Source organism: Chaetodon auriga, chromosome 19, assembly GCF_051107435.1.
Source record: "Chaetodon auriga isolate fChaAug3 chromosome 19, fChaAug3.hap1, whole genome shotgun sequence".
NCBI lineage: Eukaryota > Metazoa > Chordata > Actinopteri > Chaetodontiformes > Chaetodontidae > Chaetodon > Chaetodon auriga.
This window is the reverse complement of record NC_135092.1, coordinates 9,419,620-9,436,364: the sequence shown is the minus strand read 5'-3', so window position 1 is coordinate 9,436,364 and position 16,745 is coordinate 9,419,620.

Sequence of the window (16,745 nt, the reverse complement as noted above, 5' to 3'; positions counted from 1 at the left end):
ACGCCTCTTACATTCTGACACATCACCGCTCAGGCGAGAATAGCTGATCTCTGAGTCTCTCAGGCTGCAGGGTTTTCTCATTTCAATAACCCAACTCCCACACCAGGCACCCGAGCACACAGCTTCCGGCTGCACTCGGCTGTGTGTGGATCACAAATGTGCTGAAACACAAAGTCCATGCACGCACGTATACACATGTGCTTCCGGTGGTACTTGACCGTGGCTACGCTCTGGTGAGGACGCTCATGAGATGTGGCTCTTTTTTTGGGGGGTCTTGATTGATTGTTTGACGCCTACTGCCACCAGGGTGCTGTTGAGGAAGACTCTGTGTCTGAGTGGCATATGAATTCAGTTGATGTCAGTGTAAATAAGATTAACCTCATCTAGTGCTCGCCATGACGGTGACACCATCACCATCACCCAGATGTGTGCTTTTATGGGTGTGTTTGGCACACAGTTACTTTCCCAGCTTAGATATTTGTCCTCTATTCAAAATGTCACCTCGCTGTGTTGCAAACCTCAGATAAAACAAAAGAGAGAATTCACTGTCTTTTTAGTATGATGTAATTTCCCTCTAACAAGAGAGAATGTAATAATGGAGAAACAGGAGGGGAACATCCTGCAGGATTCAAGCCGAGGCCACTTGGTTACAGGCACCTAATTGGTTAAAAGGTGGCTTATTGAGTTTAGGATGCTTTCTGCATCTTGTCTGCCCGCATTGTTGTGTCAGAAAACAGTCAGAACATTACTGAAGAGAAAATAGTTCTGAAAAAATCATCTGTTTTCCTGTGTAAATGCACATAGCTGATGCTGTGCAGCCATTTAGTATAAAGGTCACTTTGTTTAAGTTCCTCAGTATTTATGGAAACCACTAGAGAACCACTCATCATCTTGCCCACAGGTCTCACACACACACACACACACACACACACACACACACACACACACACACACACACAGCGTTCATCAAAATTGCTCAACCAGACACTGAAAGCATCATCAGGAGAAACAATGAAAGTAGGTGTCTTGCCCTTGGTTCTTAGTTCTTGCTCATCTTTCTTGACATACTCAACTGAAAACAGCACAAAGACAACATATTTAATGCTTTACCTCAGCAACTGCATAGATTTTTGTAAATATATGCTTATTCTAAATATGATGTGTTTCAAACAAGTTGGGTCAGGAGCAATTAAAGACTGGGAAAGTTGTGGAACGCTCCAAAACACCTGTTTGGAACATTCCACAGGTGTACAGGTTCATTGGTAACAGGTGATAGTAACATGATTGGGTATGAAAGGGGCAGAAAGGCTCAGTCGTTCACAAGCAAGGACGGAGAGAGGTTCACCACTTTGTGAGTGAACACGTGATTGTATAAAGGATTTAACTACACAGACTCAGGCAGACTCTGTAAAACTGTTGTCGGTAAACAGTTCATTTGTAGATGACTGCTTTCTGTTTTACGCAACATCCCAACTTCTTTGGAATCAGGCTTGTGTATTGTCATTCAAACGTTTCCTGGTGAAATGTGATGCAATCCAATCGTAAATAAGTCAGGAACAGACAGAGGTTATTTGAGAAATTGCTTTTTTATCATATCAGAGCTGCACCTGTGCCTTGACTTGTCTGAAGGTTCAGTGGCTGATCTTTCTGGGGAGCAGGTATTGAATTTAACATTATTTATACTGTTCGTCCCAGTAAGATGTGACAATAGTAAATTCAGTATGACACTCAAGAGTCATCATGGGAGATTCTGAGCAATGAAAGGTTGTGTAACAGATATTAGACATGATCATCTGTGAGAACTGTGACGCACTTCAGTTGAAATCATGTGGAAAATGTGTTTTGGGTGATCGGATCGAATCACTTAGTGTTCCACCATGCGAAATGTCTTCTGCATTCAAGTTATCGAAGATGGCTTCTTCAGACAGACAAAGTTAGCAACTAGCTAGTGGAGCATTTAGCTGCTGAAGAGCCAGATATTTCCTTCAGCAGCTAGATTTTTGATTCAGTAATTAGTGATGGTGCTGTCTTGTACTGCTTTATATTGAATTACGTCTGTAATATTTTGTCCATATTAGTCCTACTAATCTCGTTCAGTTTGTCTCACATTAATAGGATTTCTGCTTTCTGCTTTGAACCCCAGTTGCACAATATAATCCAAATCCTCATTATAATCCTAATCATTATTATTTCCAACTCTGCAGTATAAAATTAAGATGTGACAAAGTTATTCCTTTTGCCTATTTTTACATTTTAGAGCGTTGACAATGTGCACTTTGCTTAAAGTTCAGCAAAATGCCATAAAAAGCTTCAGACCGGCAGTGTGTTTTGGATTTCAGGGAAACGGTGACACCGACAAAATAAATGATGTCAGCCGCCACCAGCAGCAGCAACAGACTTTAGTGCTGTAGTGTGTGTAGTGTGGGTGGGATTACAGAGTGACAGCTGGGTGAGATCATTACGATTCGGGAAAGGGGGACAAGAAGGGGGAGAACTCGAGAATCGGGGGAGGGGAGGGGACAGGGAATAATGGGTGTTGGGGCAGAGGGGTGGGAGGCTTTTATAGTGACATTCTTTGCTCTGAGGAATGCATGCACACTTACATGTTGGAAAAGTTCAAAAGGAGCGCTGATCTAGCTGCATAATAACACCAACCTGCTTCAAATCCCAACAAGCTCTAGCCGTCCTTTTGCATTTATGTTAACATGCATGGAGGACCTGCAGCAAGAGAGCACAAAGACAGTTCAGGTTGAGAGGAGTAGTTGATACGTGGGATACACATATGAGGAGGGGAGCAGAGGGGTGGCTTGGGGGGGAGAGGAAGAAGGGTGACTCAGAGGCTTCCAGTAAGAGGTCTGACTCAGCTTCTGGAAGCCCCCTGACCCAGGCTGGAGACAATATGTGGGCAATAATCTGTGTTTTCACTTAGATGGAAAAAGGAGAGACCCTAACTGTCATGGAAAACAAAAAGATTGCAGCAAGGGAGTATTTACACTAACCAACAGTTAGAGGTGGAAATGTGTGTATAAACTGTTGCCATTGTGAATAATGCACAATGTTTGGGTTCTTCTTATGTGTTTTGTAGACATGCTTCTGTGACTGCAGAGACAAAAAAGAAAAAGATCCTCAGACACTAGCAACAGGCCTCAGATCAGTTTTAAGGATCCTCTGACTTCGAGAAAATACAAGTATTTGAGTCACACCCATTTGCACTGAGCATATATGCAATGATTTCCACCTCACCCTCCCTATAAAAAGCACACTATTCGCCATTCATTCGTGTGCACATTGTTTGATTCAGTCGCTCCTACAGCTCGTCTGTTTCTTTGAAGTGATCCATCTTTCTGCTCTGAAAGGGGATCACTTTCTCCCACAGCAACAGCAGCCGTGTAATGACGGGAACCGCTGAAGTGATGCTCCATTATGAGTCAGGCTGGCAGACAGCTGATATGTGGACAAATGCCGACTTTCATAGCATTTCGAAGGTTTCTTTTGTGCTATTTGTTCTTTGTTTTTGGCTGTTTTTTAGCAAAACAACAGGGAAATTGCAGGTGTTTGATTACGTAATTGATGACTAAAGCTCGAACGTCACTCGTCATCTGCGTGTGCTCTCTCCTGCTGTTAAGAACAGATCTGAACACATGAAGAGGCATCAAACCAAGCGAGAGGAACTGTTGCTTGCCAGTTCAGCAGCCATCCTTTTCCTTTTTTTCTTTATCTGGTTTGGTTTGTGTTCTCACTGCGAGAAAACTGCACCACATTTCACCACCAGGAAAAGTCCACCAGCAAATCGCACCTTTAGTGAGAATCAACTTTCCACTTGACTCAAGTTACTAAAAAATAACTGTGAAAGAAGACTGCAACATATTCGATCTGCCTGCTCTCTTCGCGTGGGACTCCTGTGATGATTGCTGGTGATGGATGATGGGAGGGCAGAGGACCTGTTTCCTGGACGTGCCCTTAGCTTCCATGTCACACATACAGATATCCTCTGAGGATGGGAGGAACACACGTATGCACACGTTCACATGCACAACACACTTCCACACATACACCCTCTACCTTCCATATTGTTCTCTCTGGAGAGAAAAACCTTACAGTCCTGACTCTGACCTACATCTGCTCGATATGAAAGATGGGAGATGAAAGACAAAAGGTTAGACAGATAGAAGGTCAAATGTCAGTTCATTAGAACTTTTTCCTTTCTATATCAAAGACTTTTTATGTGCCCGACATCTCTGTGCACACATTTAGAACATTTGAAGTCACATCGTGTTACAGTACAGCGAGCCTATAAAATACGATCAGTACCTGTGAAAAGGCATCGGCCAGGTGGACCCTTTCACCCAACCCTCCTCAGACTAAATGTTCTGCCAAAACCTACAAACTTGCTTCCAATAAATCCGTGGAAAACATGTGCATCACTGCACAGAAAATTCCAAACTTAACCTCAGTTATACTGTAGTGCACTGACGGCCAACATGCTCTTAAGAGTGTGTTTCGTCACTTTAGAAGGAAGACATTTTGTTCAATTTGGGTGATGTAACTTGTTTTCATTATGGACAAGCTCTTTCTCTAAGATACCAATTCTGAAAGAAGTGTTCTTGGTCTGTTGTGTGAGGAAAATACAAAAAAAAAAAGCTTTGAAAATACAACTTTTTCTTTCCATTGTGGGATTCATTGTTTGGATTATGGGTCACTAAAAACAAAACCTGTTAATAACACTCTAGTTGCACACTATCTCATTGCCATGTGGACAATGAAAATGCTGCCGTCACAGCCATGCACAGCACTTAGCGTGTGGGTGAGATTTGGACAGAATTTTGTGACAACAGAAAAAACTTTTGTTTTTTAAGATATTCTTTTCCGTGTCTTTACTGTTCACTTGGAAGGTGAAGGTCTGACTGTGGTTGACAGAGTTCACGCACGAGTTCACATCTCACTCTGTCTCCTTGCCTCTCGTGGTCTCAATTATCCCTCCTCTCATGACCCTATTTACTGTCTAATTAAAGGTGACAACCCATGAAAAGTAAATATTTAAACTGAGTCAGTGAAACACATATTCATGTAGCTGTCTTTTTTTAAAGACACAGCGTAGGCTTTTCGTTCAGCTCTATATCCGTATGAAGTGCCCACTCTGCTACTTCCCAGTCCTCCCAATAAAGTGTTAAACCCAGTAGATGTCTGAGGTGGGATGTGAGCTGCCCACGCTCTTACTAAAAACAAAAGTAAAGATACATCTGGGAGCGAGCGCAGTCTGTGAGTGTTTTGATTTACTTCTGTAATTTCACTGTAGCTCCGGTGGTTTTACTGTAAACCACTCCTACACTGTCTGCAGATGTGGCACTGGATTTAGTGGGAGGGAATGTACGTGTGTGTGTGTGTGTGTGTGTGTGTGTGTGTGTGTGTGGGTGTGTGTGTGTGTGTGTGTGTGTGCGTGTGTGTGTGTGTGTGTGTGTGTGTGTGTGCGTGTGTGTGTGGGTGTGTGTGTGTGTTCTGCTACATGTCCAAACCAAATTGGATTCTTTCGAAGGAATTCCACAAGTGTTTTCAAAGCAAACTGACTTCACTCTTCACAGGGGTTAATCAATCACTCTTTTGCAGGACGATTGAAAACACAGCAAAATGTGTTTTTTGACTAAAATTCTGCACACGTTAGTGGTCTAAACAATAAAATCTGATGACATCCCGCAGACCTCTGATGAGCCCTGTTGAGAGAAAATTTCAGTGTGCAACAAGGCCTGATGCAACGAACAGAGGATATGTTTAAATGGATCATGAGACTAAATGTATGTGAAAGGTGTTGCTTGTGGTGAGAGGGTCTGCAGGTCCCCTCAGGTCTCAGCATCTCAGCATCTTTCAGCTCACTGTTTCAGTTCACTCTCACAGCTTTCATCAGTGCTGTGATGTCTAAACAGCAAGCTGTTCGAACAGCAGTTAATGACTAGCAAATGAACAAAATGCAGCATTTAGCAGCTAAAGAGCGAAACATTTCTATAAGGAGCTGGTGGAGACCAAAAATGGAGCCAAAATTCTAGTGAAGATTGGACTTGCGTTCGTTCTCCAGGTGCCCAGAAACACAGACGCCAATGTTGCTCCATGGCTGCTGGATGGTAACAAATTCTGCATATCAACTTAGAAGTTAGTAACATATCAGTGCTGTGTTTACAACCTGTGTCTGCTGCTCTCCAAGGGCCAAAAACCAGTTAATGCTCTCTCTATATATACATATATGCATATACTGTAAAGTGTAGAGTATGTGACATCAGTCAACAGCCACATTTCATAAGTAACACAACCTCTTTCTATGTCCCTCATGTTCAAATCAGTGAAGTGTTGAAACAGGTCAGTGAAACAACTTCGCCTCAGATTCTGGTCACAGTTTAATCAGAAAAATGAAAACTTCCTGCCTGGTTGTGGCTACAATTTGCAATGTTTTTCAAACTCTGTGGGCCACACAAACTTTGTTTTCAAGCATCAGTAAAATGTTAACCTCCTCCCCACAATTTCACAAGGCCATTTATTACAAAAATACAGTGACTTAATGCAGAGTAACACTGTGTATTAATGGATGTTGTACCGTAGCCATGGAAGATATTATTGGCTTGCATATTGTTCATGATAATTTATAATCCAAACCAGAGTTCAAACAAGATTATGGGCAACATTTCAGTCATAAATTGTCTGTAAAACACTTTGATCAGTACCTACAGTCACAACATCCATCAGTGTGACCCAGATCTTTACATTTTAACAGACTCCAGCAGCTGGTCGCATTCCTTTCATTCCTCTACATAATAAGATGGATACGACATCTATATTCATCCCACTGACCAAATGTCAACAATCAACAACAAATGAGAGGAATGCCAAGGAATCTGAAGGCATCCTGGACTTTCTATTCATACAGTCAAGGATCAGTGAAAAACAAACTTGTTTTCACCCAGGACCTGTATTGTTTCTCCACATGTGTTGTTTTGCTGATGAATTCGGCGTCCAGTCGAGTGCTGGGTGTTTGTGGTGGCCTCTAGGTGCAGGTGCACAATCAAACCCAAGGGAAGGAAATGGAGGGGAGGGGTTTGAATGTGACACAAACAGGAAACAAGCTTTGTGTTCCCTTCTGCTCAGCAGTGCACACGAAAGGTTTATTCCAAACTTCTCCCCTGTGCATGCTATTTTGTAGGCTTATCTAACACAATGTGTTTTGCCAGGAGCTTACATAACAAGAGCTGTTGAAAGATATTAACCTACTAAATTCACCTCCATCATTCTGAAATCTTTTTAAGTCTCATTGATCACAGTTTTTATCTTCTCACAGACCTCTATGTGAGAACAGATCTGAGTCAGAACTTAATGGGAGGTCTGGGCAAAATGCCAGTGGAAGTTCAGGAAATGCTTCTTGATTCAAAAAAGTGATGCCAAAACAAGTCTCTCTTTTTTTAGCATATTCACCTTTGAACATGAGCTAAAAAAAAAAGCATTTGTAAAATATAGGACAACTGTCCTCTTTGTCTCACTATTGGGGACAGACCAGACAAGTCTTTTTGTATTTGTTCTCAGCCAGAACACATTAAAAAGGATCGTTTGAACCCAAAACAAGCAAATACTGAGTCTGAAGCAGTAAAAGTGTTAGCACCAGGCAGCCAGCAGGAGTGTGAAAAATCCAGCCAATGTAAACCACTGGGTAAAAAAGGAAATGGGGTAACAAAAGAGAAAAGTGTATGAGATATGATAAAGTGACAGAGAGTCTTTAGGGAAAACAATAATAACAAACCTCAGAGCAATAAAGCTCAGCACTCAAATTAGGCACGTTCTGAACGAGGGTTTTATTAATTTGCTCAGCAGAAAACTGAACTTACTCTGAAGGGAAAAAGAAATGTCACTGCCAAAGCATTAAAAGTTTTAATGATTGCCCTAAAATATGCAGCACTGTCCTTCAAACCTTGAAGTTTGTCCTGCACATTAAATGTCTGACCAGACTGCAACAGTATGTAGGTCTGTATATGTAGCAGGGTGTGTTTTCCTTATGTGTGTGTGTGTGTCTGAGGGATGTCCTACACGGTGTGGGAACAGGTCCTACGCCTGCACCGGAAAGACATTTGGAACAACAGGAGTGTTGGGGAGAGGGGAGGGAGACGCAAGGAGGGAGGGGGGGGGGGCTTTCAGGGAAAGGAGGAAACGAAAGGAGAACACCCTCGACTTTACATTCTCACAACAAAACCCCTCCCTCTGTCCCTTCCCCACGCTGCCCCTTCTCCTCCCCCAACAAGTGCCAAGTGTCCCTCGTCAACAATAAGTGCACTGCAGCGCGGCACAACAACAAATAGTGCGTCACTAACGAGTCACGGCAAACATTCCTGCCTGTCTGTGTTTTCATGCTGTCCACTCATTCCCGTCACTTCGTTTCAGACTTGAGAAACGTGTTTTGGGGCAGACAGTTTGGTATGGGAGGGGTCGTCTGTTTGCTTAGCTCTAATTTTTCCTCTAGTTTGGAGGATTTGCTGACTGACTCTGGCACAATCCAGCTATCATAGGATTTCTTAAAATTGCTTTTGTCTCAGTTTGGCCTGGAGGATGATTTGTGCAATCGTCTGAAGTAACTGATAGGAGGAACTTTGAGACAGTTTGTGGGTTAAGCAGTTGTGCATTTGAGTGTAACAAATGTTTTAGAAGGGATTATTTTAGAATAGTCGCAAATCTTGTGGAGACATTGCAGCTCTGAGATGTCAAGTTTTCAGGAATGGGAAAAAACAAAATTCCAGCCACACTGCCAATTGTTTCTGGGTTTATGCAACTTGATTTTTAAAAGTGTGTCACGAGATCGAAAATGGCCGCAGTTCTTGGATGAGTGAGTTGGATTTCGTGATTTTCATATGAATATCAGCAGATATGTTTTGTTGTTTTCACATAACAACAATGATTTGTGACCTGAATCTGGGCTACAAACAGCTCCTCTGTAAACATCGGCGCCAAAATTGAGGGTGGAGTTTGCTTGTTTTTAGAGCGAAGTGCCACTCCAGCTCCTCTCATGGGAGTGATTCATTCCTGAAGCAAATGAGAGACAGAGAGAGACAGAGAGAGAGAGGGGATACTGCAAAACACGATAAAACCTACACAGTAGTTTCCATAAGCTGTTTGAGAGGTGAGATAAACACATTATTATTTAGCAAAATCAGATTTTTTGAAATCATAAAGTCAAGTTTCTCCAAAATGACACACATGTCAAGCACCTCAGTGTCCAAAATACTTCTGACTAGAGCGAAAGAGGAAGTCAGGTGACGTTGTTGTAGAGCAACAAAGTCAAACATCCAGGAACAATAACAGCAAATAGCATTTTTTTTCTCAGACTCTGGCCGACTAAACCGTAGTTAAAAGTTGAAGGACTTCCTGCCAGTTAGCTTCTACATGACAAGAGAAAATTTTAGCATTAGCAGTAGCCGTTTTTGTTCCAAAATCCTTTAGTGATGACAGAAAAAAAATCTTTTCTAAAACACACAATACACATCCAAGTTTGTCTCGCAAAATTTTGACCATGGTCAAACACAAGCAGTGACGCTTTAAAACGGCTGGCTTCACAACAGCATCTAATCACTCCTCAGCGTGATGCACAGCGGCTTTCTGTAAACTGTGCAAGAGAAGTAATGAGGAGGACAAATGCGGCAACATGCTTCCTGTGAATGAGCTCGTTTAATGAATACTTCTTATATTAGAGTAAAACTCAATTACAGTATATGGCCTAAAAATGAGACAGTTAGACAACAATAGCTGATTCATATCTAACTCACTTAATGACCAGGTTGCAGTTTGACCCTCTGACCCCAGTTTTTGTCCCTGACTCTCAATTGTGGCCTCCTAATTAGTTCAATTTTACAACTGGCTCTTTCATACGTCCCTCAGACTGCCTGTCTTTCCAGGGTCACTGTTGTTTTTTAAAAAGACAAGACAGTAAGGAGCTGTTGTACTGGTTGTGCTCGTTTAGCAGGCACAACATTCACAAACATTCACTTTGTGCTACACAAAGTGAATGTTTCTCCATTTCAGCTTTGCATACTGCTAATTAACTGTAGTGATGAATTGGTTGTAAAAAAGACTGAATAAGTGATGAAAACTACTAAATGTTTTGTCATTAAATGTTAATTATATATCACCACATTCTGCTTTACACCAGGCACACACAGTGTCCCTTCAAATTCTGTTTCAGCACATTGAATATTATGATCATGTTTTCAGCATCGTACTGTTTTTGTTTGTTATTCCTGGGATGAGAAATGGCCACCGCTCCAACAGCTTCTGGTGAGTGCACAGTATAACCTCAGATAATCCAGTTAGACGTCGCATGGGAGAAGATCACAGGGAGAGACCAGACATTAGTTTTGGGAGCAGCACATGATTTGTAACGAATTTCCTGGTTTTACACTCATGAACTAGCCTGTCATCTAGTTTTTTAAGGCCCATAAGGGAGAGGAAAGTTTGAAATGTTTGAAAACTAACAAACAGCCAAGTTGTGGCGGCACGTTGTGGCGGCACAGTTAAACTGCCATGTCCTGTGTGTGTCATCGATCACGTGGTGTGCTGTAGCTGACTGTAAACGCGTGCAACAAACATGTCAAAGTCCAGCTTAGAGAGTGACATGATGTCCACTGTCTATCGTTTTGTTTTCATATAGTACATAGAGCACTTGCTGTTATGACTAAGACAGAAGCGGTGACTCAGATGATGTTTTGCTTCGAAGTCTCCAACAATGTTAAATCACCCGAAGCAGCAGGGTCAAGTGGCTTGGCAGTGAGTCAGGCCACCAGCTGCTGGCAGCCATTGTCTCTGGGGACTGACCTTTGTCACAGTGATGGAGAGGAAGACTTGAAACAAGAGCAAAACAATCTACAGCTGAAAGCGTGACATTGTGTCAGTGGAGCAGTGTGTGGAAGAGAGCAAAATGGTGCATGTAACTTGTGAGGGATTCATGTGACAGCCTGTTTTTAGATTTGAAAGTGTGTCCTTATGCTTTTGAGCTTGTTTAAGTGCGTGTGATCAAAGTGTTAAATCATGGAAAAATTGAATTCAGACAAAAGCTGTGGTGTGATTTCCTCATGCGCTTGTTTTTGGAAGGTTTTGGAAGAGAATAACCACACTTGCATGTGTGTTCATAGAGCTGAGCATTGCAAAAAGAAAGCACTGAAGACCAAGACCTCCTGACTTGTGAGCAGGCTTCTCCCTCTTCTTTCTTTCCGCGTTGGTAGAAAAAACATTGGAAGATAACCACCGGTCGCTTCCTCTCATCCCGTCCCATCCTTCCTTCTGTGCACTTTCCCTTCCGTCACTCCTCACTGTGAGTGCTGAGCTCGCAGATGTTGCCCATCTTTGTTTTCTCAGAGTGATCTGTGATTTATAGGTCGGTAAGGAGGAGAGGAAATTTAAAGTAATTGTCTGAAGACAGTTGGGATTTGAGCCAATGGAGTTTGCAAAAGTTCCAAAGTCAACGTAAAGTCAAACGCAGAAATCAAGAAAACATGGTGTTATCTTAAAGGTGTCCTTTTCCGAGTGGACATGTGGCAATAGCCAGAAAAACACAGGTGTAACTTGTAACATAAACAATGGCTGCATTCCACTCAGTCTTGCCTCTTTAAGGCCCTGGTCTTGTGAAGTCACTGTCACACTTCAGTGGAGCTGAGCCATCGTTAATGTTAGTGTTTCCACCTGTGCTTTTCCTGCCATGAATGAATGAATGAATGAATGAATGTGATGATTAAAAAACACATTTAACATGGCTCATGTATTCTTGGTCATGAATTACAGCTGAAAATGCGACAGCAAACGGTACTTTGCAGTCATTTCTTTAAGGCCACTTCAAATTTAGTCTGTGAAGCACTCAGTTTCAGATTTGCGTGCAGATTATTGCTCTGTGCTGCTGCACTGCAGAGAAATGTGTGTAGGCTCTTAAATTGAAAAGGTACAAAGTCTGTCAAGTTACCTCTTGTAAGGTAGCCATGATTGTCTCTAAGCACTGAGAAATAATTAAGTAGCCTACTTTGGCACCATACATTTTAACAATTTTGTCAGTGAGAAACATCTTAATATAAATGGTTCTTTTTTCTTCTTTGTAAACCAGTCAAACGTTTTCAAATGTGCAGGATCATGATGTGTATGTGGATGGATTTGTAGTTTGCTTTTGAGGTGTTAGGTAATGTGGTGTAGGTTACCGTGAGCTCAAAATGACTATGATAATGTTGGTCTGTTGGTCTGTCAGCCCCCCTCAGACTGAGCTGACTTCTTATCTTGCATCATCATCAGGTAAAAAAAATATCCAGTACTTATGACAAAAACTTGCTGAATCACTGACATTCCCATCAGTCTCAGCTGTAGTTCATGCTTTATAATATTAGCAAATATTAGCATGCTAACACATTACTCTAGTGAACATGGAAAACTACATACCTGCTAAACATCACTGTGCTAGCACTGTTGTAGTATGTTAGCGTGCTGTGATGGAGCTGCTAGCTGGGCTGCACTTTTAATCTTATTTCCCAAAGTGTGTGAGAGCCAGCAACACCTGCAAAGAGACAAGACCAGATCCAAGACAAGACTGAATGGCTGGCAAGCAGGAGAGGATGAGCAGTTGGTCTGTTTTCTGTTGGACGGTGGAGTAAAGACACTGTAGTGAGCACTGCTGCTTCTTGTCTTTTTTCTTTTCTTTGATGAATGATTTCGTTTGACCTTCTGATGTTAAATTTTGTCATCCAGTCTCTGTGATTCTTATCACCTCTTCTTGTGTCTTATTATGTTGCTGCTTCTCTTTCGACGGGTGAGCTAAAAAAAAAAAAGCAGCTATGACTCAAAGTGAGTCACACCTCAGTCACTTTCCTGTGAACGTGGGCACGCACACATTAATACACGCACACACTAACACAAACACACACACTAACACACATACACACACGCAAACAAAGACTCAAAGGTGTCCCTAAGCAAAGGTAGCAGCTGGTCCCAGCATCGCGTTGCATGTTTTAGGAGAGAAATATCAAATATCTGAAAAGATCCCCAAAAGATTTGAAGAGTTGCCTCTGGAGATGGAGCACACACACACACACACACACACACACACACACACACACTGACTGTGAATAGCCTGGTGTGTCTTACGACTTAATGCACCTTGTACTTGCCAGGGATGGTGAGAGTCCACCTAATGAATGGCTGGCCAAGCTCTGGCCTCCCTCCCTCACAAACGCGCACACACACCCACACAAACATGCGCTCCCCCGACTCAACAGGATCAAATGTCCTGAGCTGCTCTTTGTTGAGTTTTGTTAAAAATGTCATGATATTTAAGCTAAATGCTAAAAAGGCCCGGAGAAAAGAAAAACAGCAGCTTGTTAATTGTCTGCGTTGTTTCTGGTTTAATGTCTATCTATAGACCTCCACCCTCTGACTGCCTCTCTCTAAACTTCTCTCTGTCTGAGACTCTGGCCTTTCTCCACAGCCCCCTTTTTCTCTCTCTGTTCTTATGCAACCAGCTCATAAATAGAAAATGGATGTGTCACTCAATTACTGTATTTATACTGGAAATGGACTAAAGGCTCAGGCCAAGGTTTATAGCCGAGCCCACACATGGTTTTAAGCCTTCTTCCATTAACTTTATTTTTGCTGCAGTATCAAAACACAGTGACTCATTGATCTGGGCTGCACAGGTAGATAATGCACTGGGCTTTTTTGTTCTTTTTTAAGTGTTTGTTTAGCAACTCAAAAATCAATAGATCTCCATCAAATGCCTCATGAAACCTGGACCTGACACGTGTGCAAGCATGAGCGAATGTGCCAACACATATAGGATTAGACGCAAAGGTGAGGAAGGAAGGAAGGATGGGAAAAGATTGTCCTCTTTTTTTCCCAAGAGGGAAGGAGGCTTGGCTTTCTGTTTTCTTTTCTTTACATGTTCAGTTGAACGCTCAGCTAAGTGTTGCTGAAACCATAAGAAGCAAAGGCCTTTTAGGTTTGTCTGTCCAGCTGTGTGCTGTGTTTTTTGTTGTTTTAGCTGCTGCTGGAGTTAAATCGGTCCCAATACTCCATCTCTTCCTGGTCTGCGCTGTTTGCCTTATCCAGGTGGTTCCTGTTCTTTAGCTTGTGTTCTACCAGTTTTACAGTCCTGGTACTGCTCTCAGGGAACCCACTAAGAATTCTCATGGCCTGTGAACTGGTCTATGTGGGATTGTTTCTAGCAGTAACAGAAGGCTCATTTTGGTAAATTCAAAGGACAGCAATCTATTGTATTCAGTGAGATGAGCATGTTGCAACTTTAGTGAATATCTATAGAAAAACATGTATCTGCACAGCTAATAACCCTACAGGTGATCATTCATTTGATTCAAATACATTCCTTGCTCAGTTTTTGTAGTTTTGGTTCAAAGGTTAATGTTACATTTTACTTATTAGCTTCCTGATTCTGTGGTTGCAACGACAGTGTTAGCCACAGCTTTACAACAGTGTCCAAGAGGGCGAGCAACACGACCACTCTGACAAACAGATGGATGAATATCGAGTGTAACCACCAATGTGAAAGGGAGAACTAATGAACCCAAAAATATGCATCATATCTCTCCATTGCATTCTAAAACTACAAGCATGCACAACTGTGGTACTTCAAAGTGAAACCAGGAAGTTGCTCTGCAACATCTAAAATGACGTTGGGAATAACTTTGAAATGTTTGCTTTTATTTCCGAGTAGGTAACAGTAAACAGGCGAACGTATCTTGTCTCTTCTGTAGTTGCATTATACAACCCAGATTCCAAAAAAGCATTCTGTTTTTGTTTACTTTTTACACGACTTTTGTGAAATTGAGGTTGTAAGTAATTGTATATTATTAATTAGAAATGCTAATAATTATTTGCATTTAGCATCAGAATTTCCCAGCAAATGGGTCCAGATGGACAGAAACAATTAATTCTTTGCATGTGAACGCAATGTAAACATTCAAATTAGTTTAGCTTGAGTGTTGAAAAGAAAGAAAAAAAAAAACACTTAAAAGACTTTTCCATCCCAAATGACAAGATGGTAATCCTCTCAGCGTGGGATCCAGGCTCATTAAAACACACCACCACTCTCATCATGAGAGGGCCCGTCACCAGCTGAACTGTGACCCATTTTGGGTGTGACCCCTTCACTTAAGAAACCAGGCTGCAGAGTCTATTATTCAACATCCTGGGAACTAAACCTAAAAACAGCCCTCCTCTCATGTGCAAGCCAAGCAGAGTTTGAATAAGCAGCTGGATAAAAGCCCTTATGTGTTCTTTCAACAGTTTAATGGACCAAAGTCTCTCTCTCTTGAGCTGCAGCATAACAGCACATTTCAGTGTATGTTTGTGTGCGTGTGTTTATATGTGTGTGTGTGTGTGCAGGGCCAGTAGGTTAGAGGGTGGGAGGGGTTCAGGATACAGACAAGGGAGTGTGTCCTGCAGTTTGAACAATCACACCCAAACTTCCACTTCACCTCAATCAGCCACCGGACATTTCCCTCCTCTAACCTCGCGTTCCCGTTTACTTCCCCTCTCTCTTCTGTAATAGCAATTTAACACACTTTGTTCCTTCCTATTCTTTACATAAATGTTTGTTTTTCTGTTTTTCTCATCCTCTGTCTCTTGTTGGTTGTCTCTCTCTGCAGGTCACTTCATTTTAACTCAGTTTGTACTTTACTGCCATCAGGGGTGGAAAGTAACTCATCAGGGGATACTACTTTTTAGAACAATTTCAAATCCCCGATTGTACTTTGACTTAAATAGCTGGATTTACCGTTAAAGCCGCTAAGTGTTTAATTTTTCGTAGGGAGGTCGTCGACTTGCTGCAATCATCAACATTGCAAAATGCTTTTACTGCCACTACTACTCCCTGCTGCATGCTTTAAATCTCTCTGCAAATTTAACTCCAAAGCCCGCGCTCTGCAGATGGTTGATTTCTGTGTTTATACAGTATTTCTTTATTCAGAGTGAATGTGAGACATCAGGATGTGGAGTTCAATGCAGCGTCACAGATTTGCAGCCATTATCTATGCCCACATATCTTTTTTCAGGGTCATCGTGGAGGGCTGGAGCCTATTCCAGTTTACATTGGCTAAGAAGTTGGGTACACCCTGGACAGATCTCCAGTATATCACAAGGCTATGACAGATGTATTTTCAGATGTATTGTATTTTCAATTCTTATGTATTTATTGGTCCACAGGGTAGATTTACTCAGTATTGTCTGGAAAAAAGGCAATGAACTGCCATGGCATTGACTGGGCTGTAGACTGGGACCAAACCCATAACTTTAGTAAGGCTGAAAAAGTGTATTTAGAGTTAAGTTACTTATTTTGGAAAGGCAGTGGCTTCAGAGTGGCTGACAGTTCCCTTGTTATTGCCCAGTCAGGAGGAATTTCTCTGTACTTGTTTTGAACCTCTTTTCCCTCATAAGGCATGATCTCTGACAAACTTTTCTGATAAGAAAAACATTTATCATTTTGGCATCAGCAAATTGCAGAGCAGTTGGTTTGCTGGACGTACCTCTTCTACAAGTAAATAAACGTGCATCATCATCAATTTAAAGCAGAAAGAAAAAAGGTTGCCATGGATTCATCTAAGGATGGATTCAGTTATGCTACTATAATTAGGTTTTCAAGGTAAGTCTCATAGTCTAACAACACATGAGATCCAGCCTCTGTTTCCCCGCGTTAAGCGCTGGCCCCTGCACGCTTTCTCCCCGCCTCGGCCTCTGTATGC